This window comes from Haematobia irritans, chromosome 4, assembly GCF_050003625.1.
Source record: "Haematobia irritans isolate KBUSLIRL chromosome 4, ASM5000362v1, whole genome shotgun sequence".
NCBI lineage: Eukaryota > Metazoa > Arthropoda > Insecta > Diptera > Muscidae > Haematobia > Haematobia irritans.
Window position 1 is genome coordinate 35925163 of NC_134400.1, and position 26533 is coordinate 35951695.

Consider the following 26533-nt stretch of genomic DNA (forward strand, 5'->3'; position numbering starts at 1 on the left):
AATCCACCGCTGAAAAACTTTTTGGTGTTCGGTCGAAGCAGGAATCGACGACCTTGTGTATGCAAGGCGGGCATGCTAACCATTGCACCACGATGGCTCCCAGAGACCATATACTAACACCACGTACCAAATTTCAGCCAGATCGGATGAAATATGCTTCTTTTAGAGGATCTGCAAGCCAAATCTGGGGGACCGTTTATACGGGGGTTATACGTAAAAGTGAACCGATATGGCCTATTTGCATACCATCCGACCTACATCAATAAAAACTACTTGCGCCAAGTTTCACGTCGATAGCTTGTTTCGTTCGGAAGTTCGCGTGATTTCAACAGACGGACGGACATGCGAGAGGCACCGGAGGTCAAATCAGGAGATTGGTTTTTATGGGGCTTTATATAATTATGAACCGATATGGACCAATTTTTGCATGGTTGTTAGAGACCATATACTAACACCACGTACTAAGTCTCAACCGGATCGGATGATTTTTGCCCCTCCAAGAGGCTCCGGAGGCCAAATCTGGGGATGGGATTCTAAAAGGGCTATATATAATTATGGACCGATATGGACCAATTCTGGCATGGTTCTTCGAGACCATATATTAACACCACGTACCAAATTTCAACCGGATCGGATGAAATTTGCTTCTATTAGAGGCTCCGCAAGCCAAATCTGGAGATTGGTTTTTATGGGGCTTTATATAATTATGAACCGATACGGTCCAATTTTTGCATGGTTATTAGAGATCATATACTAACACCACGTGCTAAGTCTCAACCGGATCGCATGATTTTACCCTTCCAAGAGGCTTTGGAGGTCAAATCTGGGAATCGGTTTATATGAGGGCTATATATAATTATGGACCGATATGGACCAATTCTGGCATGGTTGTCAGAGACCATATATCAACATCATGTACCAAATTTCAGCCGGATCGGATGAAATTTGCTGCTCTTTGAGGCTCCGCAAGCCAAATCCGCACTGAAAAAAAAGCATACCCGGTTCCAAAGATTTTGTCTTTACTTTAAAAAATTTGGTATTGATTCCGAGCCAATACAAGTAAGGATACTTTTAAGACACAATTCTCTTTTAAAATCGAGTTTTGTGTACTTGCTTCTAGGAAGCAAATTTTAATTTTTCGCTTTTTCAGCTTTTTTTCTTTATATGCTATCAAAGTCGTTTAAAAACAACCTATCGACGACTTTATTTTCCAAATTAAGACTCGACTTCTAGTAGAAATTATGCTGTGTTTCAAGTAAAAAACGTCTTTAAAATAAAGTGTTGAAAAACGTGTCCTATATTTGAACGATTTTTTGCTTTGTAGTCAAGATGCAAAAAGACAACAAATTTAAAGACAATTTCATTAAATTTAAAGATTTTTTCTAAATTATTAAAGTCAAGTTGACCTTAGCCCAAACATTTTTTCTTTCATGTTATGATATCCGTTTTTAAATCAAATCACTTAATTATAAGGACAATACGACTTCATTGAAAAGTTTATCGACCTTTGGTCAAGGAAAAAAAAAATATACTAGAGAAATGCGTCTTCAATGCTAAGCAAAATTTGCATTCGTATTTTAAAGACAAGAAATCTTTGACCTCACGACAATATTTTTTTCAGTGCGGGGGTCCGTTTATATAGCGTTATACGTTAAAGTTAACCGGTATGGCCATTTGCAATACCATCCGACCTACATCAATAAAAACTACTTGTGCTTGTTTCGTTCGGAAGTTAGCGTGATTTCAACAGACGCTCGGACGGAGGGACATGCTTAGATCGACCCAGAATTTCACCACGACCCAAAATATATATACTTTATGGGGTCTTACAGTAATATTTCGATTTGTTACAAACGGAATGACAAAGTTAATATACCCACCCCATCCAATGGTGGAGGGTATAAAAATTAAACGAAGGATACGGAATCCTCAAAATAAGTCTTAGCATATATTTGAAGCGGTTTTATCTTAAATCTAAAGATTCAATATTTTAGTTATGAACTATTTCTTTAAATCAAAAATATTTTCTTTAATTGAAAGGAAATTTGCTTAATTCAAAGACATAGGACTTTAATGTAGCGATGCAAATTTCAAAAATTTGTGTTTTAAATATAATAAAACCAGTTTTGAAGCAAGAGTATAGACTTTCTTTTAGTTAAAATGTCAATATCTTAAAGAAATTTCTCATTAATACTGTGTAAATTGCAAATCCTGAAAGTTAGGTTGTGTAATCTTTCATACCATATAAATATTTTTTCGGTGCACATATGTATGTAGATATGCTTTATATAAATAAATAAACCTAATATTAGTGACATGTCTCTAACTGATAAAATGGACCATAGATATTCATTATTTTCTAAAAGCCTGACTACACTGACAAAAATATTGTCGTGAGGTCAAAGATTGCAAATTTTGCTTAGCATAGAATACGCATTTCTTCAATATAAACTTTTTTCCTTGTCTATAAGTCGATAAAACTTTCAATGAAGTCGTATTGTCCTTGTAATTAAGAGATTTGACTTAAAAATGGGTGTCATAACCTGAAAGAAAAAATGTTTGGGCTAAGGTCAACTTGACTTTAATTATTCAGAAAAATTCTTTAAAATTAATAATATTGTCTTTAAATTTTTTGTCTTTTTGCATCTTGACTAGAAAGCAAAAAATCAATCAAATGCTTGTATAGGACATGTTTTTCCACACTTTATTTTAAAAGCGTTTTTTACTTGGAACATAGCATAGTTTCTACTGGAAGTCGAGCCTGAATTTGGAAAATAAAGTTGTCGTTAACTCATTTTTAAAGGACTTTGATAGCATATGAAGAAAAAAGCTGAAAAACGAAAATTTAAATTTGTTTCCTAGAAGCAAGTACACAAAACCTAAATTTAAAAGAGAATTGTGTCTTAACAGTATCCTTACTTGTATTCTCTGCTTCTTTGGCTCGGAATCAAAGCCAAAATTTTTGAAGTGAAGACAAAATCTTTGGAACCGGGCATGCTTTTTTTTCAGTGTAACTAACCGATTTTTATACCCTGCGCCACACTATGGAACAGGGTATTATAAGTTAGTGCATATGTTTGCAACAGCCAGAAGGAGACGAGATAGACACATGGTGTTTTTGGCAATAATGCTCAGGGTGGATCCCTGAGTCGATCTAGCCATGTCCGTCTGTCCGTCCGTCCGTCTGTCTGTGAACACATTTTTGTGATCAAAGTCTAGGTCGCAGTTTAAGTCCAATCGCCTTCAAATTTGCCACAATAGAAACCTATTAATTTTGAAAGAAATTGGTTCAGATTTAGATATAGCTCCCATATATATCTTTCGCCCGATATGTACTTATATGGACCCAGAATCAAATTTTCCTTTATTTCTAATACATATCTATCGAGCGATAAATGATAAATACACTTTTGCGAAGTTGCCTCAAAATTGGTTCAGATTAAAATGTTTCCCATATTTATACCCTGCGCCACACTGTGGAACAGGGTATTATAAGCTAGTGCATATGTTTGTAACACCCAGAAGGAGATGAGATAGACACATTGTGCCTTTGGCAATAATGCTCAGGGTGGGTTCCTAAATCGATATAACCATGTCCGTCTGTCCGTCTGTCCGTCCGTCCGTCTGTCTGTGAACACATTTTTGTGATCAAAGTCTAGGTCGCAATTTAAGTCCAATAGCCTTCAAATTTGGCACATGTTCCTAATTTGGGTCAGAATAGAACCCTATTGATTTTGGAAGAAATCGGTTCAGATTTAGATATAGCTCCCATATATATCTTTTGCCTGATATGGACTTATTTGGCCCAAGAAGCCAGATTTTTGGCCGAATTTGGTTGAAATTTTGCACTAGGAGTACAATTAGTAGTGCAGTTAAGTGTGCAAAATTTGATTGAAATCGGTTTAAATTTAGATATAGCTCCCATATATATCTTTTGCCCGATATGGGCTAATATGGTTCTAATAGCCAGAGTTTTGGCCCAATTTATTTGAAATTTTGCACAGGAAGTAGATTTAGCATTGTAGCTATGCGTGCCAAATTTGATTGAAATCGGTTCAGATTTAGATATAGCTCCCATATATAGCTTTCGCCCGATTTACACTCATATGACCACAGAGGCCAATTTTTAACTCCGATTTAGTTGAAATTTTGCACAGGGAGTAGAATTAGCATTGTAGCTATGCGTGCCAAATTTGGTTGAAATCGGTTCAGATTTAGATATAGCTCCCATATATGTGTTTTTCTGATTTCGACAAAAATGGTCAAAATACCAACATTTTCGTTGTAAAATCGCCACTGCTTTGTCGAAAAGTTGTAAAAATTACTCTAATTTTCCTAAACTTCTAATACATATATATCGAGCGATAAATCATAAATAAACTTTTGCGAAGTTTCCTTAAAATTGCTTCAGATTTAAATGTTTCCCATATTTGTTTACTAACATTGTGTTCCACCATAGCCGACTTAAATTTTGAGTCTAAAGATTTTGTAGAAGTCTATAAAATCTGTCCAGATCGAGTGATATTTAATTGTGTGTATTTGGGACAAACCTTTATATATAGCCCACAACACATTTGACGGATGTGATATGGTATCGAAAATTTAGATCTACAAAGTGGTGCAGGGTATAATATAGTCGGCCCCGCCCGACTTTAGACTTTCCTTACTTGTTTTTTACTAACATAGTGTACCATCCCAGTGCATTAGCCGACTTAAATTTTAAGTCTATAGATTATAAATTTTGTTCAGATGGAGTCAGATTTAAATGTATGTATTTGGGACAAAAACCTTTATATATAGCACCCAACACATTTGACGGATTTGATATAGTATCGAAAATGTGGATTTACAAAGTGGTGCAGGGTATAATATAGTCGGCCCCGTCCGACTATAGGCTTTCCTTACTTGTTTCCATATAAATGAATGAATGAAATTTCCTATATGCGGTCCAAGATTTTATTTTATCCTTATCGAATTATTTGTAAACAATAACCTTCCCGTTTTAAGGGCAAAACAAAATATATCTTAATTATACAAAATACGATTTGTTTAGTTACAACCCCCATTCTAAAATTTGGATGTATAGAAAAAATTTAACTCCTCTTATACGTTCTCTAGAAGAAATTAATTAACTTTAAAATTACCACCTCCATTTTGCTAGAACAATTTTCAATATCTTAGCTGTTTGTTTTTGCTTTTTCTTTTTTACTTAACATGCAACGAAAATGTGGTGTTTGCAAAAAAAAAAAAAATTCATACATAAGACATAATGAAGACACACCTCGAAATTTAACGAAAAAAAAAAATTGATCAAGTTAGTGGCAGAGGTATAACTTCAATGAGGAAACCAGGCGCATATGGATTTCATAGTTTTACAAGTTGCCACTTGATCACATAGAGTTGCTGATACATGTAACTCCTTGCCAAAAGCACTGACATACAAGAAAATGAATTTATTCTAGGTTTAGATCTGTGTGCATACAATACAATCAAATAACTTTAATATACACTGAAAAGAAATATTGTCGTGTGACCGAAGATTTCTTGTTCTTAAAAGAAGAATGTGAATTTTGCTTGGCATAGAAGACGAATTTCTCTGATATAAAGTTTTTTGCTTGTCGAAAAATTGATAAACTTTTTAATGAAGCCATTTTGTCCTTTTCGTTAGGTGATTCGATTCATAACGGGTATCATTACATAAAAGAAAAGTTTGCTTTACTAACACAGAAAAAAGTGAATAATTGAATCAAATACAAAAATTGTGAATTCAATTATTTTTGTATTTGATTTTCAGCTTATGACGAAAATTGTAAATCCAATTACCCAAATTGTAAGGTTGTCATAAAACTATTTTCAAATGAAGTAATATTTGCGTTGAGTATAAATGTAATTGGAATTTGTCAAAATATTCAAATGACATAGTACTCAATCCAAATACATTAGTATTTGAAGTATATAAAGTGTTTTCAATTACAGTCGTAATTGAACTGAGTACAATGTTTATAGAATTTTGTAACCTATACAATTACTATCGTAATTGTGTTTATTACGATGTTAATCAATACAATCTTTGTACTATATAATCTATATTAATTTAAGAAAATTATACAAATACACTCTGAAAAAAGGTTTAATGCTTTTTATTATAAAAAAGAAATTCTGAAAATATGTATAATTGAAAATACAGCGAAGTACATGTTTGGTAGAAAAATACAGAATATTCATTATAAACGACGTATTTAAAAGGCTAACTCACAAAGAAAAAACAGTTTTTGAAATATCTGTATCACCTGCTGGAATTTCCCAAATCTTCCTCATTTATATGCGATTTGTTTAGGCATCCTGCTCTTCTGTAATACAAACATCTATTCATTTCAAAGTTTCGAAAATATTTCAAAGTTTTACATGATTTTACCTTCTGTTGCTGGGAAGAAATCCCCGTTTTCGAAGTAAACACATTTTCCTCTAGGCCACATATTTTTGACAGTCGGCTTATATCCATTAATAGGGCAATTTGACGTGTACACGACCTAATTGTAAAAACAAAATAGAAAGAATGTAATTGTATATATATTCCAAAGCTTATTTATTAAAGTTTTCAGCGAATTTTAAAAATTTTACGAACATAGAAATATGTACTAAATATATTAAATTAACTTTCCATAGTAAAAAGTTTGTGCTGTGATACTTTCGTCGTGATCCCGACTAATAGTCGAAGTCACGAGAATTCTCGTGAGTCTAAAAATTGTGAACCGTTAATCGTTTTTAAATCGTTTTTAAAAGTTTGCGTGAACGTACATGAGTATTACGTGAATGTGCTTGAGAGAGAGAAAGAATTCTACCAACACGTCACAGGTTAGACTCACAATGTTCATTTTTACGAAGAGAATTCTTTCAGTGTAGTTTCCAAAAAACGCGCTTGACCAAAAAAAACTGGTATTTAGATAAAGGTACCTACCTGCGATAAAAATACAATATGGTGCGCTAAAAATGTTGTAAATGTTAACATTTCGAATCGCGGTACCGATACCACGGTTTATTTGCGGGTAAAGTCGTCCATGTTCTTAAGAAGATTCTTAATAATAACAATAAATGAAATTTTATTGTTTGTATTAATTTATTTTTCGTTACGTAGCAACGTCATAAACAGTTTTATCAGGCAATTACGCATTATACTTAAATCAATAACTTTTATACTTGGTTCAATTGAACATAGTAATTGATGTGTTGTGAATTCAATTACCAGTGAATTTTGATATTTTTGCCAGTTTTTCATTCAACCAATTATTTTCATGTTTGACTTAATAAAAATCGTATTTGATATATTTTTTTCATTCAATTATGCCAATAATTGATTTTTATTTTGCTTCAGTTTTTTCTGTGAAGGCCAACTTGGCTTTGATAAGTCTGAAAAATTCTTCAAATTATTGAAATTGTCTTTTGCATCTACTGACTTTTTGCATCTTTACTAAAAGGTGATACGGTCAAAATTTGGTCAAGGGAAAACGCGTGTAAATCGGTGAAATCGTTTATTTAAAAAATCAAATTAAATTTCCTTTTCAAGTTCAATTAGTATAAAATTCGGGAAAAATATTCAGTTAGGCTTTCGCTTTTCCAAATCCGAATTGCCGGGCCTCACGCTTGACACCTGCCATCAGATTTTGTACAGCCACCTTGTCCACCTTCTTCGCCGCAGAAAGCCAGTTTGCCTTGAACTGCTGCTCGTCCTTAGCAGTTTTTTTGGTCTTCTTTAGGTTCCGCTTGACAATAGCCCAGTATTTCTCAATTGGGCGGAGCTCTGGCGTGTTGGGAGGGTTCTTGTCCTTGGGAACCACCTGCACGTTGTTGGCGGCGTACCACTCCATGGCCTTTTTGCCGTAATGGCAAGATGCCAAAACCGGCCAAAACAGTACGGAACAACCGTGTTTCTTCAGGAAAGGCAGCAGACGTTTATTCAAACACTCTTTCACCTAAATTTCTTGGTTGACAGTCCCGGAAGCTATGAAAATGCTGCTTTTCAAGCCACAGGTACAGATGGCTTGCCAAACCAGATATTTCTTTGCGAACTTAGACAGTTTTATGTGCTTGAAAATATCTGCTACCTTTCGCCTTCCTTTTGCCGCATAAAACTCCTGTCCCGGAAGCTGCTTGTAGTCGGCTTTGACGTAGGTTTCGTCGTCCATTACCACGCAGTCAAACTTCGTCAGCATTGTCGTGTACAGCCTCCGGGATCGCGCTTTGGCCGTCGTATTTTGTTTATCATCGCGATTTGGAGTCACTACCTTCTTGTAAGTCGATAGACCGGCTCGTTTTTTGGCTCGATGCACGGTTGTAGACGATACAACCAGCTTATTTGCGGCATCTCGGAGAGAGAGGTTAGGGTTTCGCTTGAAACTACCGGCAACTCTCTTTGTCGTCTCAGCGGCTTCCGGTTTTCCATTTCCCCCCGATCCAGACTTCCTGGCTATCGACAAACGTTCCCCAAACACTTTAATTACATTTGTAACGGTTGATTTGGCAACTTTTAGCGATTTTGCCAGCTTTGCGTGCGAGTAGCTCGGATTTTCGCGATGCGCGAGCAAAATTTTGATACTCTGCTCTTCTTGCTTGGACGGCATTTTGACAACTGAAGAGTGAATTGCACAATCAAAATAGGAGCAACATTCTACACACACACACCTTCAAAATGAGGGGTGTTCAGGTTTTTTAAATGCAAAATTGAAAGAAATACGTCAAGTTTATATTGACCAAATTTTGACCGTATCACCCTTTATACAATTTTTGACACATGTGGAAAATGTATAAAAAAATAAATTCTCAAGAAAAAAATATTTTTTGCTTTAAAATTAAGTTAAATTTAACATCAGTTCAAAGGTCAACATTTTTTTCGGTGATCCCATTTACTTGGTCATAAATTTAGTATTTTCATAGTCATTTGAATTCGAAAATAACTTTTACATAATTTTCTCCATCATCATGATATCTTCTTCATCTACACATTAGAATTCTCTTTCCTCCACTCTTTTGTTACCACTTAATTAAGGTGAGATATTTATTCCAAGATCTAGAATGACTCATTTGCCTCGGTTATCCAGATTCGTGTTTACCGCCACCACAACCAATGAGACTCCAAAGGTGCTAAAAGAGAAACTAAACAATCTTAAGTAAAGATTAATATTCCCTCAGAAAAAAGTCCAACAATTTGTTTAATCCAAATTAACGTTGTTTTATTTCATTATTAATTTATTGGTGATTGTACTTAAATTATCCCCAATTTTCATACTTATATTAACCGACCGCAAAAATTGATTTCCGGAGCCTCCTAGAGGACAAAGTTCATCCGATCCCTTTTAAACTTGCTATATGATGTCAGTACAAGGTGAATTGGTGAATTCAACCGAGGCGCCTATTATTTCAAGAACATTTGACCGTAAAACAAGTTTGTTAGCATTGGATCCCACACAATTTGTCAATCGCTTTATAAAAGGGTCATATCGATTACTCGAAAGAAATGCTCCAAAAATACCATCATGGTGCTTTGAAACACGTCTATGATATAGTGAAAATTGAAGAATTGTGGATTTACGCTTACGAACTGGAAAAAGTAGAAGTCGACTGAATGAGAGTTTAAAACACTGTTGACAATTTATGGGATTCTACCAAAAATGGTAAATTTTGTACTAATTGGTAGAATTTGTATGATTTGGTAGAAAAGTTTTCTATCGAAATAATTTTTTGTCAAAATTTTCTATAGAAATAAAATTTTGACAAAATTTTCTCTAGAAATAAAATGTTGATAAAATTTTCTCTGAAAAAAATGTTGATAACATGTTCTATAGGAATAAAATTTTGACAAATTTGTCTATAGTAATAAAATTTAGACAAAATATTCTATAGAAATAAAATTTTGATAAAATGTTCTAAAGAAATAAAATTTTCACAAAATTTTCTATAGAAATACAATTTTGACAACATTTTCTATAGAAATAAAATTTTGACAAAATTTTCTCTAGACATAAAATGTTGACAAAATTTTTTATAGAAATAAAATTTTGACAAAATTTTTATAAAAATAAATTTTGAAATAAATCTTTGACAAAATTTTCTATATAAATAAAATTTTGACAAAATTTTTATCGAAATAATTTTTTGACAAAATTTTCTATAGATATAAAATTTTGACAAAATTATACCCTCCACCATAGGATGGGGGTATATTAACATTGTCATTCCGTTTGTAACACATTGAAATATTGCTCTAAGACCCGATAAAGTATATATATTCTGGGTCGTGGTGAAATTCTGAGTCGATCTGAGCATGTCCATCCGTCCATCCGTCTGTTGAAATCACGCTAACGTCCGAACGAAACAAGCTATCGACTTAAAACTTGTTGTTATTGAGGTGGTATGGTTTTGCAAATGGGCCATATCGGTCCACTTTTGCGTATAGCCCCCATATAAACGGACCGCCAAATTTTGCTTGCGGATCCTCCAAGAGAAGCAAATTTCATCCGATCCGGCTGAAATTTGATACATGGTGTTAGTATATGGTCTCTAACAGCCATGCAAAAATTGATCCACATCGTTCCATAGTTATATATAGCCCCCATATAAACCGATCCCCAGATTTGTCTTGCGGAGCCTCTAATTGAAGCAAATTTCATCCGATCCGGCTGAAATTTGGTACATGGTGTAAGTATTTGGTCTCTAACAAATATGCAAAAATTGGCTCACATCGGTCAATAATTATATATAGCCCCCATATAAACTGATCCTCCCATTTGGCTTGCGGAGCCTCTAAGAGAAGCAAATTTCATCCGATCCGGCTGAAATTTGGTACATGGTGTTAGAATATGGTCTCTAATGACCATGCATAAATTGGTCCACATTGGTCCATAATTATATAGCCCCCATATAAACCGATCCTCCCATTTGGCTTGCGGAGCCTCTAAGAGAAGCAAATTTCATCCGATCCGGCTGAAATTTGGTACATGGTGTTAGAATATGGTCTCTAATGACCATGCAAAAATTAACTACGCGTGGAGAAACAAGGGAAATAAAGGGGGAAAACGAAATATTACGCATACTGTTACCCACGTAGGTGGGCATGTGACGACATGCGAATGGCGTGAGGAACCTCATATTTCTTGAAGGAAATATAAACAAAATAGATAATTTACACATTTTGAAGAATAATTTGTCCTAATCTGCCTAAAAAATGAGTCTGGAAGATGTATTTGTCCAATATAATGACCCCAAGCAGATGTCCCATATTGGTATACAACACTAAAAAGGTCAAAATTTGGTCAAGGGAAAACGCGTGTACATCGGTGAAATCGTTTATTTAAAAAATCAAATTAAATTTATTTTTATTCAAGTTCAATTAGTATAAAATTCAAGAAAAATATTCAGTTAGGCTTCCGCTTTTCCAAATCCGAATTGCCGTGCCTCACGCTTGACACCTGCCATCAGATTTTGTACAGCCACCTTGTCCACCTTCTTCGCCGCAGAAAGCTAGTTTGCCTTGAACTGCTGCTCGTCCTTTGCAGTTTTTTTGGTCTTCTTTAGGTTCCGCTTGACAATAGCCCAGTATTTCTCAATTGGGCGGAGCTCTGGCGTGTTGGGAGGGTTCTTGTCCTTGGGAACCACCTGCACGTTGTTGGCGGCGTACCACTCCATGGCCTTTTACCGTAATGGCAAGATGCCAAAACCGGCCAAAACAGTACGGAACAACCGTGTTTCTTCAGGAAAGGCAGCAGACGTTTATTCAAACACTCTTTCACGTAAATTTCTTGGTTGACAGTCCCGGAAGCTATGAAAATGCTGCTTTTCAAGCCACAGGTACAGATGGCTTGCCAAACCAGATATTTCTTTGCGAACTTAGACAGTTTTATGTGCTTGAAAATATCTGCTACCTTTCGCCTTCCTTTTGCCGTATAAAACTCCTGTCCCGGAAGCTGCTTGTAGTCGGCTTTGACGTAGGTTTCGTCGTCCATTACCACGCAGTCAAACTTCGTCAGCATCGTCGTGTACAACCTCCGGGATCGCGCTTTGGCCGTCGTATTTTGTTTATCATCGCGATTTGGAGTCACTACCTTCTTGTAAGTCGATAGTCCGGCTCGTTTTTTGGCTCGATGAACGGTTGTAGACGATACACCCAGCTTATTTGCGGCATCTCGGAGAGAGAGGTTAGGGTTTCGCTTGAAACTACCGGCAACTCTCTTTGTCGTCTCAGCGGCTTTCGGTTTTCGATTTCCCCCCGATCCAGACTTCCTGGCTGTCGACAAACGTTCCCCAAACACTTTAATTACATTTGTAACGGTTGAGTTGGTAACTTTTAGCGATTTTGCCAGCTTTGCGTGTGAGTAGCTCGGATTTTCGCGATACGCGAGCAAACTTTTGATACGCTGCTCTTCTTGCTTGGACGGCATTTTGACAACTGAAGAGTGAATTCCAAAATCAAAATAGGAGCAACATTCTAAACACACACACCTTCAAAATGAGGGGTGTTCAGGTTTTTTAAATGCAAAATTGAAAGAAATACGTCAAGTTTATATTGACCGTATCACCCTTTACAATGCTAAAAAGCGTTCAAATATAGGAGATGACTTTCAATACGTTATTTTTAGGACGTTTTTATACCCTTCACCACTACTGTGGTACAGGGTATAATAAGTTTGTGCATTTGTATGTAACGCCAAGAAGGAGTAATCATAGACCAGCCTTTTAGTATACGGATCGGCTTAGAATTAAATTCTGAGTCGATTTAGCGATGTCCGTCTGTCTGTTTATATGGGGACTATATATAATTATGGACCGATGTGGACCAATTTTTGCATTGTTGTTAGAGATCATATGCTGACACCATGTACCAAATTTCAGCTGGATCGGATGAAATTTGCTTCTCTTAGAGTCCCCGCAAGCCAAATTTTGGGATTCGTTTATATGGGGGCTATACGTAAAAGTGGACCGATATAGCATTTGCCCATCCGACCTACATCAATAACAACTACTTGTGCCAAGTTTCAAATCGATAGATTGTTTCGTTCGGAAGTTTGCGTGATTTCAACAGACGGACGGACGGACGGACGTACATGCTCAGATCGACTCAGAATTTCACCACGACCCAGAATATACTTTATGGGGTCTTAGAGCAATATTTCGATGGGTTACAAACGGAATGACAAAATTAATATGTTATACCCCCATCCTATGGTGGAGGGTATAAAAAACTAAAAATACAAATTTGTCTCCTAGTATAATGTATGGTAGGCTAGTGTTGTGTTATCCGTAGAAACAGACTAAAGGTGTTTAGCACCTTTTTTCCTGAATAATGCAACAAATAACATTGATGTTACTCCATACCCAATAACATGGGAATAAAGCAAAAAACTCCTGCCATCTTGTTGAGCTTGTCGTTGGTAAATTGCTTGCTACAATATCAATATTTATTCAAATGATAACACCTTCTGATTTACAACACTTTTGGTGTTGCCTCCTTTTTTTCCAGCCTCTTTATGGAATTGTATTGGCGGTTGTTCTTGCCAGTGTTATAGTGGTAGCAACATAGAATTTGTATGCAATCCATATCTGCCATTTAGACATGATCACTTGCCGGAGTTTTTATGCTATGTAGCATGTTTTGCCTTTCATATACTTCATATACTTGCAGTAGTCCAAGCCTTGGTAGGACAATTTATAAGATATGTATTACTTTTGGAGTTTATTAAAAAGCTATATATGAATATAGTTTTAAAATGTTATGCAAAAATATAAAAAAGTAGGCAAACAAACATACTTTACAATGTCATAGATACAAGTATGTCAATCCCTAACCTGCGCCATACTGTGGAACAGGGTATTATAAGTTATTGCATAAGTTTGCAACACCCAGAAGGAGACGAGATAGACACATGGTGTCTTTGACAAAAATGCTCAGGAGCCCACCTGAGTCGATATAGCCATGTCCGTCTGTCCGTGAACACGTTTTTGTAATCAAAGTCTAGGTCGCAGTTTTAGTCCAATCGACTTCAAATTTGGCACAAGTATGTGTTTTGGCTCTGAATAGAACCCTATTGATTTTGGAAGAAATCGGTTCAGATTTAGATATAGCTCCCACATATATATATTTCGCCCGATATGGACTTATATTGCCCCAGAAGCCAGAGTTTTAACCTAATTTGCTTAAAATGTTGCACAAGAAGAACAATTAGTACTTTAGTCAAGTGTGCCAAATTTTATTGAAATCGGGTTGATTTCGCCCGATATGGACTAATACGGTCCCAGAAGCCAGAGTTTTACCCCAATTTGGTTGAATTTTGCACTAGGAGTACAATTAGTAGTGTAGTCAAGTGTACCAAATTTTATTGAAATCGGTTCAGATTTAGATATAGCTCCCATATATATCGTTCGCCCGATTTACACTCATATGACCACAGTGGCCAATCTTTTACTCCGATTTAGTTGAAATTTTGCACAGGGAGTAGAATTAGCATTGTAGCTATGCGTGCCAAATTTGGTTGAAATCGGTTCAGATTTAGATATAGCTCCCATATATATGTTTTTCTGATTTCGACAAAAATGGTCAAAATACCAACATTTTCCTTGTAAAATCGCCACTGCTTAGTTGAAAAGTTGTAAAAATTACTCTAATTTTCCTAGACTTCTTATACATATATATCGAGCGATAAATCATAAATAAACTTTTGCGAAGTTTCCTTAAAATTGCTTCAGATTTAAAGGATTTTACTAACATTGTGTTCCACCCTAGTGCATTAGACGACTTAAATTTTGATTCTATAGATTTTGTAGAAGTCTATCAAATTCTGTCCAGATCGAGTGATATTTAAATGTATGTATTTGGGACAAACCTTTATATATAGCCCCCAACACAGTTGACGGATGTGAAATGGTATCGAAAATTTAGATCTACAAAGTGGAGCAGGGTATAAAATAGTCGGCCCCGCTCGACTTTAGACTTTCCTTACTTCTTATTTATTAATGCAGGTCGGATGTTTGTGCACTTGGGACATATCGAACCATTTTTTGATATAGTCGCCATATAAACCGACTACCAGAGGAAGAGCAAATTTCATCCAGTCCGACTGAAATATGGTATGTAGTGTAAGTATATGCCTTCCAAAAGCCTTGCAAAAATTAATCCAAATCGTTGCACTTTAACAATCGTGACCAAATTGGTCCAAATCGGTCAATATTTATATAAATGGGACCTATATCTCGATCCCTTGTTTTGATTTGCGGAGCCTCTTAAATGAGTAAATTTCATTCGACCAGGTTGAAATTATAGACAGAATTTCATAATTTTAGACACGTCTACGCAAACCGACCAAGATTTAAGTAATTAGAGAGCCAGAATTGGAATGTGGGGGTCGCTTTATATAGGGCCTATATGCAATTATAAACCGGTATGGACCAATTTTTGTGTGATTGGGGATCGGATTATCTGAAGGCTATATATAACTATAAACCGATAATGACCAAGTAAAGCATGGTTGTTAGCGGCCACACACAAACACAATGTAATTAGAGAGCCAGAATTGAAATGTGGGGGTCGCTTTATATTGGGCCTATATGCAATTATAAACCGACATGGACCAATTTTTGTGTGATTGGGGATCGGATTAGCCGAGGGCTATATATAACTATAAACCGATAATGACAAAGTAAAGCATGGTTGTTAGCGGCCACACTCTAACACAATGTACCAAATTTCAACCGAATCTGATGAATTTTGCTCCTCCAAGAAGCTTAGGAGGTCAAATCTGGGGATCGGTTTATATGGGGGCTATATATAATTAAGGACCGATATGGACTAATTTTTGCATGGTTGTAAGAGACCATATACTAACACCACGTATCAAATTTCACTCGGATCTGATAATTTTTGCTCCTCCAAGAGGCTCCGGAGGTCAAATGTGGGGATCTGTTTATATGGGGGCTATATATATATATATGGACCGATATGGACTAATTTTTGCATGGTTGTTAGAGACCATTTACTTACACCACATACCAAATTTCAACGGGATCGGATCAGTTTTGCTCGTCTTAGAGGCCCCGAAGTTCAAATCTGGTGATCGGTTTATATGGGGGCCATATATACACACAAACAATTTTTCTTCTGATTCAATCACCAAATTAATTGATCCAATTAATTTTTTAATTGAAATGTCTTCAATCACGAAAATGATAGTATCAATCACAGTTTTAATTGGGCATAGAAAAAATTCTTGATTAAAAAATTAATTGATTTTTTTTCAGCAAATTTCAATTAATTTTTTAATTGATTCAATTAAAATTTTTATTGATGTTGATTGCAAAACTCAACTAATTTATTAATTAAAAAAGGTAACTATTTTGAATTACTTTCTGAATTGGCTTAGAGTTTTTATTTGGATTAACATGTGATTGTGTGAAATACATTTTTAATTAAAAATTAAAAAAAAAAATCAGCACTTTTTTAACTGAATTAGTCTTCCGAATTTGATTAAAAAGTTAATTGTATCAATTAATTTATTAATTGAAAAAAAATTCAACTTCAATTAACTGTTTAATTGGAAATATTTTGATGATATTTTTTCTGTGTAATTATGGACCGATATGGACCTATTTTTGCATGATTCTTAGAGACCACATACTAACACCAAGTACCAAATTTCAAGCGGACCGGATGAATTTTGCTCCTCCAAGAGGCTCCGCGATCCAAATCTAAGGGTCGGTTTGTATGGGGGCCATACGTAAAAGTGGTCCGATATAGATCAATAACTACTACTTATGTCAAGTTTCAAATTGATAGCTTGTTATGTTCGGAAGTTAGCGTTATTTCAACAGACAGACGGACGGACATGCTTAAATCGACTCAGAACATATATATACTTTATGGAGTCTTACAGCAAAGTTTCGATGTGTTACAAACGGAATGACAAAGTTAAAAAATTTTTTCTCCAAAATCATTTTTTATTTTTATCAGTATTTTTTGTTACACTTTTATTTTCTTATTACCTAATTTTTAGAAATTGAAAAACTTCTTCGCTCCCACCGGGGATTGAACCTGGGTTTGTTGGCACCATAACAGAACGGTTTAGCACACTCAACCACAAACACCATTCAACACGATGCATCAAAACGTCTATTCAAATGATTGTGGTATGAACCTAATATGACACCACGGCATGACATTCCAACTACTTCCTGAGATGTTCTTTATTATTATGAATGAAAAAACTAAAGAACGCCAGATCAATTCTCACCAGCTGCCATTTTTTTCAAATATTTTTCTAAAAAATTATTTTTTTTCTTATATATCGTTTTTATTTTGTTATTTTCGGCATGTATTTTTGTATAAATATATATATTTTTTTTCATGGAAGTGAAAAAGTCAAATGGCACAGGTTAAAATCCCAGCTGGAATGAAATTTTATTTATTATTATTTTTTAGCTTTTTTATTTATTTTCTATTTTTTGTGAAATTTTATTGTCCAAAACTTTAATTTTCACATAAATTAGCCAAATTACGTACTTTCTAATACGTGTCCAAAAGGACTGCATCGGAAGTAACCAAATAATCGATGGGGGATCCCGCGATGCACTCTAAAAGAAATGTTTGTAGAACAAGTTCCAATTTAATCTTCTTTTTTATAGCCACCACCATAGGTGACTAAATTAATCATTCCGTTTGTAATACATCGAAGTATCGGTTTCCGACTACATAAATCGATGTCCATATGTCTGCCTTTTGCACCTTCAATAACGAAGCTATCGTGATGACATTTTACACAAATTCGTCTTTTGGCTGCAGGCAGGCCAAGTTCGAAGATGGGCTATATCGGTCCAGATTGAGATAGCCCCCATACAAATCGATCCCCCTATTTGGGGTCTTCTAGACACCACAATTTTTATTCGATTTGCCTGAAATCCTAATTTTAAAAGTATTTTGAGTGCATAAATAAGTGTGCAGAAGATGGTGTATATGGGTACATGTTTCGAAATATCCACCACATAATCAACCAAATTTTTATCCGATTTATTATACCCTTCACCACTACTGTGGTACAGGGTATAATAAGTTTGTGCATTTGTATGTAACGCCAAGAAGGAGTAATCATAGACCAACCTTTTAGTATACGGATCGGCTTAGAATTAAATTCTGAGTCGATTTAGCGATGTCCGTCTGTCTGTCTGTCCGTCTGTCTGTCTGTCTGTTGATGTATTTTTGTGTGCAAAGTACAGCTCGCAGTTTTAGTCCGATTGTCCTAAAATTTGGTATAGGGTCCTGTTTCGGCTCAAAGATGATCCCTATTGATTTTGGAAAAAATCGGTACAGATTTAGATATAGCTGCCATATATATTTTTCACCGATCTGGTCATAATTGGCGTGTATATCAACCGATCTTCCTCAAATTCCGTACATCCGAATATTTTATGGGTCTCGAAAAACTTGCAATATCAGCCAAATCGGTTCAGATTTAGATATAGCTCCCATATATAGCTTTCGGCCGATTTACACTCATTTGCCCACAGAGGCCAATTTTTAACTCCGATTTAGTTGAAATTTTGCACAGGGAGTAGAATTAGCATTGTAACAATGCGTGCCAAATTTGGTTGAAATCGGTTCAGATTTGGATATATCTCCCATATATAGCTTTCGCCCGATTTACACTCATATGACCACAGAGGCCAATTTTTAACTCCGATTTAGTTGAAATTTTGCACAGGGAGTAGAATTAGCATTATAACTATGCGTGCCAAATTTGGGTGAAATCGGTTCAGATTTGGATATATCTCCCATATATAGCTTTCGCCCGATTTACACTCATATGACCACAGAGGCCAATTTTTTGCTCCGATTTTGTTGCAATTTTGCACAGGGAGTAGAATTAGCATTGTAGCTATGCGTTCCAAATTTGGTTGAAATCGGTTCAGATTTAGATATATCTCCCATATATATGTTTTTCTGATTTCGACAAAAATGGTCAAAATACCAACATTTTCCTTGTAAAATCGCCACTACTTAGTCCAAAAGTTGTAAAAATGACTCTAATTTTCCTAAACTTCTAATACATATATATCGAGCGATAAATCATAAATAAACTTTTGCGAAGTTTCCTTAAAATTGCTTCAGATTTAAATGTTTCACATATTTATACCCTTCACCACTACTGTGGTACAGGGTATAATAAGTTTGTGCATTTGTATGTAACGCCAAGAAGGAAAAGTCTGAGACCCATCGTTTAGTATACCGATCGTCTTAGAATTAAATTCTGAGTCGATTTAGCGATGTCCGTCTGTCTGTCTGTCTGTCTGTCCGTCTGTCTGTCTGTCTGTTGATGTATTTTTGTGTGCAAAGTACAGCTCGCAGTTTTAGTCCGATTGTCCTAAAATTTGGTATAGGGCCCTGTTTCGGCTCAAAGACGATCCCTATTGATTTTGGAAAAAATCGGTTCAGATTTAGATATAGCTGCCATATATATTTTTCACCGATCTGGTCATAATTGGCGTGTATATCAACCGATCTTCCTCAAATTCCGTACATCCGAATATTTTATGAGTCTCGAAAAACTTGCAAAATATCAGCCAAATCGGTTCAGATTTAGATATAGCTCCCATATATAGCTTTCGCCCGATTTACACTCATTTGCCCACAGAGGGCAATTTTTTGCTCCGATTTAGTTGAAATTTTGCACAGGGAGTAGAATTAGCATTGTAGCTATGCGTGTCAAATTTGGTGGAAATCGGTTCAGATTTAGATATAGCTCCCATATATAGCTTTCGCCCGATTTACACTCATATGACCACAGAGGCCAATTTTTTGCTCCGATTTAGTTGAAATTTTGCACAGGGAGTAGAATTAGCATTGTAGCTATGCGTGCCAAATTTGGTTGAAATCGGTTCAGATTTAGATATAGCTCCCATATATATGTTTTTCTGATTTCGACAAAAATGGTCAAAATACCAACATTTTCCTTCTAAAATCGCCACTGCTTAGTCGAAAAGTTGTAAAAATGACTCTAATTTTCCTAAACTTCTAATGCATATATATCGAGCGATAAATCATAAATAAACTTTTGCGAAGTTTTCGTAAAATTGCTCCAGATTTAAATGTTTCCCATATTTATACCCTTCACCACTACTGTGGTACAGGGTATAATAAGTTTGTGCATTTGTATGTAACGCCAAGAAAGAAAAGTCTGAGACCCATCGTTTAGTATACCGATCGTCTTAGAATTAAATTCTGAGTCGATTTAGCGATGTCCGTCTGTCTGTCTGTCTGTCTGTCTGTCTGTCCGTCTGTCTGTCTGTTGATGTATTTTTGTGTGCAAAGTACAGCTCGCAGTTTTAGTCCGATTGTCCTAAAATTTGGTATAGGGTCCTGTTTCGGCTCAAAGACGATCCCTATTGATTTTGGAAAAAATCGGTTCAGATTTAGATATAGCTGCCATATATATTTTTCACCGATCTGATCATAATTGGCGTGTATATCAACCGATCTTCCTCAAATTCCGTACATCCGAATATTTTATGAGTCTCGAAAAACTTGCAAAATATCAGCCAAATCGGTTCAGATTTAGATATAGCTCCCATATATTGCTTTCGCCCGATTTACACTCATTTGCCCACAGAGGCCAATTTTTTGCTCCGATTTAGTTGAAATTTTGCACAGGGAGTATAATTAGCATTGTAGCTATGCCTGCCAAATTTGGTTGATATCGGTTCAGATTTAGATATAGCTCCCATATATAGCTTTCGCCCGATTTACACTCATTTGCCCACAGAGGCCAATTTTTTGCTTCGATTTAGTTGAAATTTTGCATAGGGAGTAGAATTAGCGTTGTAACTATGCGTGCCAAATTTGCTTGAAATCGGTTCAGATTTGGATATATCTCCCATATAAAGCTTTCTCCCGATTTACACTCATATGACCACAGAGGCCAATTTTTAACTCCGATTTAGTTGGAATTTTGCACAGGAAGTGGAATTAGCATTATAGCTATGCGTGCCAAATTTGGTTGAAATCGGTTCAGATTTAGATATATCTCCCATATATAGCTTTCGCCCGATTTACACTCATATGACCGTAGAGGCCAATTTTTAACTCCGATTTAGTTGAAATTTTACACAGGGAGTAGAATTAGCATTATAGCTATGCGTGCCAAATTTGGTTGAAATCGGTTCAGATTTAGATATAGCTCCCATATATAGCTTTCGCCCGATTTACACTCATATGACCACAGAGGCCAATTTTTAACTCCGATTTAGTTGAAATTTTGCACAGGGAGTAGAATTAGCATTGTAACTATGCGTGCTAAATTTGGTTGAAATCGGTTCAGATTTAGATATAGCTCCTATATATATGTTTTTCTGATTTCGACAAAAATTGTCAAAATACCAACATTTTCCTTGTAAAATCGCCACTGCTTAGTCGAAAAGTTGTAAAAATGACTCTAATTTTCCTAAACTTCTAATACATATATATCGAGCGATAAATCATAAATAAACTTTTTCGAAGTTTCCTTAAAATTGCTTCAGATTTAAACGTTTCCCATATTTATTTTTTACTAACATTGTGTTCCACCCTAGTGCATTAGCCGACTTAAATTTTGAGTCTATAGATTTTGTAGAAGTCTATCAAATTCTTCCAGATCGAGTGATATTTAAATGTATGTATTTGGGACAAACATTTATATATAGTCCCCAACACATTTGACGGATGTGATATGGTATCGAAAATTTAGATCTACAAAGTGGTGCAGGGTATAATATAGTCGGCCCCGCCCGACTTTAGACTTTCCTTACTGGTTTTTTACTAATATTGTGTTCCACCCTAGTGCATTAGCCGACTTAAATTTTGAGTCTATAGATTTGTAGAAGTCTATCAAATTCTGTCCAGATCGAGTGATATTTAAATGTATGTATTTGGGACAAACCTTTATATATAGCCCCCAACACATTTGACGGATGTGATATGGTATCGAAAATTTAGATCTACGAAGTGGTGCAGGGTATAATATAGTCGGCCCCGCCCGACTTTAGACTTTCCTTACTTGTTATTTATTTATTAGACACGTAAATTGTGGTTGACAGTCTTTTGGGGATCTTTGTGCACAATCCATGATTAAGAGTACACTCAAAAAATGTGAACCCTCTATTTCACTAAAGCCAATTTAACTATATTTTAGTTAATGGAATTATTATGTTTGGAGAAAGTTTCCTTTACTTTAATATTTTTTTTCGGCAAGTTAGTTAAATGAACTAAAACACACCTATGAAGCAAAAAGATATACTTAATTCGTATTTCTTACAAAATAGTTCATTATTTCTTTAAATTTTGTAAATTCTACTACAAATGCGCCCATCTTGAACTTCGTATGCCATTAAAGACATTCTTGCAATTTTAAACTCCAATTTTTTCCTTCAAACTAAATATTTTCTTTTTTTCATAGCTAAAAACAAGTAAAACTTTCCCATCGTTTTGGTGTATCGCCCTTATGGTAAAACCATTAATCCTACAATTATAAAATTTTATTAAGATCACAGTCAAGGAAAGATGGAAATTTATTATTTACACAAAGATGTTTGGAGAGAAAAATAAAACCAAACGCTTTCACACGCACCCATGATACCGTCTTCCTTGGTAAAAGGGGAAAAAACTAGAATTGAACTAATAACAACTCAATAAATAATAAAACAACAAGATGTTGCTTCTGTAGACGACGATGCTCGGTGAAAAATAACCAAAAAACAAAAATCGATGCTGCACATTCACTTAACAACAATCGCTACTAAGTGCAGACATTGAACAAACAAATGCAACATAACTACCGTGTCTGGAAAATGCTATAGCATATCCCAAAAAACACCAGTTGCCAACAGAGGACCAAAATTACTACGACGTGGTACGGGTGCAAAATTATGTGTAACACCAGCCAGTTCTCACAGTCTAATCATGCAACAAGAGTCCAACAAACAAACTAGACCGAGCAGCATCATCATCATCACACACCACCATGGCCATCACCAACATTAGGCAAAAACAAATCGCCTATAAATATACGATTTGTAACAAACTATAATTTTAACAAACTTCAAGATGTCCGGCCATGGTATAAGCATGAATGTGTTGTATGTTGTATGCTAAGTGTGGCAGGGATTACCAAACAAAATTTTTTGCACAATCACACACTGGGTGGAATATACAGCAAACAGCAGTAACATTTTGGAAAAAAAATTGAAAAAACTTTTGGAAATCAGGCATGAAATATACATGAGAGTCATATTTTATCTCAGTAGCCACCGTGGTGCAATGGTTATCATATCCGCCTTGCATACATAGAGTCGTGGGTTCAAACCAATTTTTGCATTGTGGTTAGATGCCACAATCTGAGGTCACGTACCAAATTTCAACCGGATCCAAGGGGCACTGCAAGCACCGTTGCCACAGTTGGTGGAATTCTACCAAAAATGGAAGTTTTTTTTTGGTTTAGATTGCTAGAATTTTTTATGTTCTTTGTCAATATATTCCTCTTCAACTAAGAGGTACTTCATAAGCAGACAACATTTTCTATTTTTCATTTACAAAATTTTCTAAAGAAAAAAATTTTGACAACATTTACTAAAGCAATAAATAATATTTGACAATATTTTCTAAAGAAATAAAATTTTGACAAAATTTTTTATACAAGTAAAATTTTGGCAAAATTTTCTATAGAAATAAAATTTTGACAAAATGTTTTATAGAAATAAAATTTTGACAAAATTTTCTATAGGAATAAAATTTTGGCAAAATTTTCTATAGAAATAAAATTTTGACAAAATTTTCTATAGATATAAATTTTTGACAAAATTTTCTATAGAAGTAAAATGTTGACATAATTTTCTATTGAAATAAAATGTTGACATAATTTTCTATAGAAATAAAATTTTGAAAAAATTTCCTACAGAAATACAATTTTGACAAAATTTTCTATAGAAATAAAATTTTGACAAAATTTTTTTATAGAAATAAAATTTTGACAAAATTTTTTTATAGAAATAAAATTTTGACAAAATTTTCTATAGAAATAAAATTTTGGCAAAATTTTCTATAGAAATAAAATTTTGACAAATTTTTCTATAGAAATAAAATTTTGACAAAATTTTCTTTAGAAATAAAATGTTTTGTTCTTTGGCAAAATTTTCTATAGAAATAAAATTTTGACAAAATTTTCTATAGATATAAAATATTGACAAAATTTTCCATAAAATAATATTTGTCGAAATTTTCTTTAGAAATACAATTTTGTAAAAATATTATATATAGAAATAAAATTTTGACAAAATTTTCTATAGAAATAAAATTTGGCAAAATTTTCTATAGAAATAAAATTTTGACAAATTTTTCTATAGATATAAAATTTTGACAAAATTTTCTATAGAATAATATTTGTAAAAATTTTCTTTAGAAATAAAATTTTGTAAAAGTTTTATATAGAAATAAATTTTTGACAAAATTTTCTATAGAAAAAAAATTGACAAAATTTCCGAGAGAAATAAAATGTTGACAAAATTTTCTATACACGTAAAATGTTGACATAATTTTCTATTGAAATAAAATGTTGACATAATTTTCTATTGAAATGACATCTATACAAATAAAATTTTGACAACATTTTTTACAGAAATAAAAATATAACAAAATTTTCTATACAAATAAAATTCTGACAAAATTTTCTATAGAAATAAATTTTTTACAAAGTAAAAAAATGCAAAAAAAAATGTATTTCTTTAGAAACAAAATTTTGACAAAATTTTCTACAGAAATAAAATTTTGACAAAATTTTCTATTGGAATAAAATGTTTTGTTGTTTGGCAAAATTTTCCATAGAAATAAAATGTTGACAAAATTTTCTATAGATATAAAATATTGACAAAATTTTCTATAGAATAATATTTGTCAAAATTTTCTTTAGAAATAAAATCTTGTAAAAATTTTATATAGAAATAAAATTTTGACAAAATTTTCTATAGAAATAAAATTTTGGCAAAATTTTCAATAGAAATAAAATTTTGACAAAATTTTCTATAGATATAAAATTTTGACAAAATTTTCTATACAATAGTATTTGTAAAAATTTTCTTTAGAAATAAAATTTTAAAAAATTTTATATATAGAAATAAAATTTTGTTAAAATTTTCTATAGAAAAAAAAATTGACAAACTTTTCGAGAGAAATAAAATGTTGACAACATTTGCTATAGATGTAAAATGTTGACATAATTTTCTATTGAAATAACATCTATACAAATAAAATTTGGACAACATTTTTTACAGAAATAAAAATTTGACAAAAATTTCTATAGAAATAAATTTATATATATATATATATATATATATATATATATATATAATATATATATATATATATATATATATATATATATATATATATATATATATATATATATATATATATATATATATATATATATATATATATATATATATATATATATATATATATATATATATATATATATATATATATATATATATATATATATATATATATATATATATATATATATATATTATATATATATATATATATATATATATATATATTATATATATATATATATATATATATATATATATATATATATATATATATATATATATATATATATGTGTGTGTGTGTTAAGAAGTTTTAAGAGACCTTGCCATCAGTATTACCATAACCCATGTAATTTGATTATTAGTAGAATGATGACAGTCGTTTGTAGAAGTTTCTACGCAATCCATGGTGGAGGGTTCATACGATTCGGCCTGGCCGAACTCACGGCCGTATATACTTGTTCTCTTTGGGGCTTATTTTATTGGGGCGCATAGACGAAATACACCATGCGTCCCATTAAGGCTGAGGTGTAGTTTTTTGGCTTCTCCGAACGAAACAAGCTATCGACTTGAAACTTGGCACAAGTAGTTGTTATTAATGTAGGTCGGATGGTATTGTAAATGGGCCATATCGGTCCACTTTTACGTATAGCCCCCATATAAACGGACCCCCAAATTTGGCTTGCGATTGCTCTAAGAGAAGCAAATTTCATCCGATCAGGCTGAAATTTGGTACATGGTGTCAGTATATGGTCTCTAACAACCATGCGCAAATTGGTCCATATCGGTCCATTTTTACGTATAGCCCCCATATAAACGGACCCCCAAATTTGGCTTGCGATTGCTCTAAGAGAAGCAAATTTCATCATATCCGGCTGAAATTTGGTACATGGTGTTAGTATATGGTCTCTAACAACCATGCATAAATTGGTCCACATCGGTCCATAATTATATATAGCCCCCATATAAACCGATCCCCTGATTTGACCTCCTGAGCCTCTAAGAGAAGCAAATTTCATTTGAAATTTGGTACATGGTGTTAGTATATGATCTCTAATGACCATGCAAAAATTGGCCCATAACGGTCCATAATTATATATAGCCCCCATATAAACCGATCACCAGATTTGACCTCCGAAGCCT

General features: G+C 33.9%; 1 long non-coding RNA gene across 1 annotated transcript; it reads right to left on the reverse strand.

Annotated features, from left to right (window-relative positions):
• Nucleotides 1–6119: 6119 nt before the first annotated feature.
• On the reverse strand, nucleotides 6120–6538 carry LOC142232870 (uncharacterized). The gene is made up of 2 exons (XR_012721231.1): nucleotides 6416–6538; nucleotides 6120–6350 (listed from the first exon to the last, which is right to left on the reverse strand). It is a non-coding gene; the product is annotated as an uncharacterized LOC142232870 (long non-coding RNA).
• Between the last annotated feature and the right edge of the window lie 19995 nt (nucleotides 6539–26533).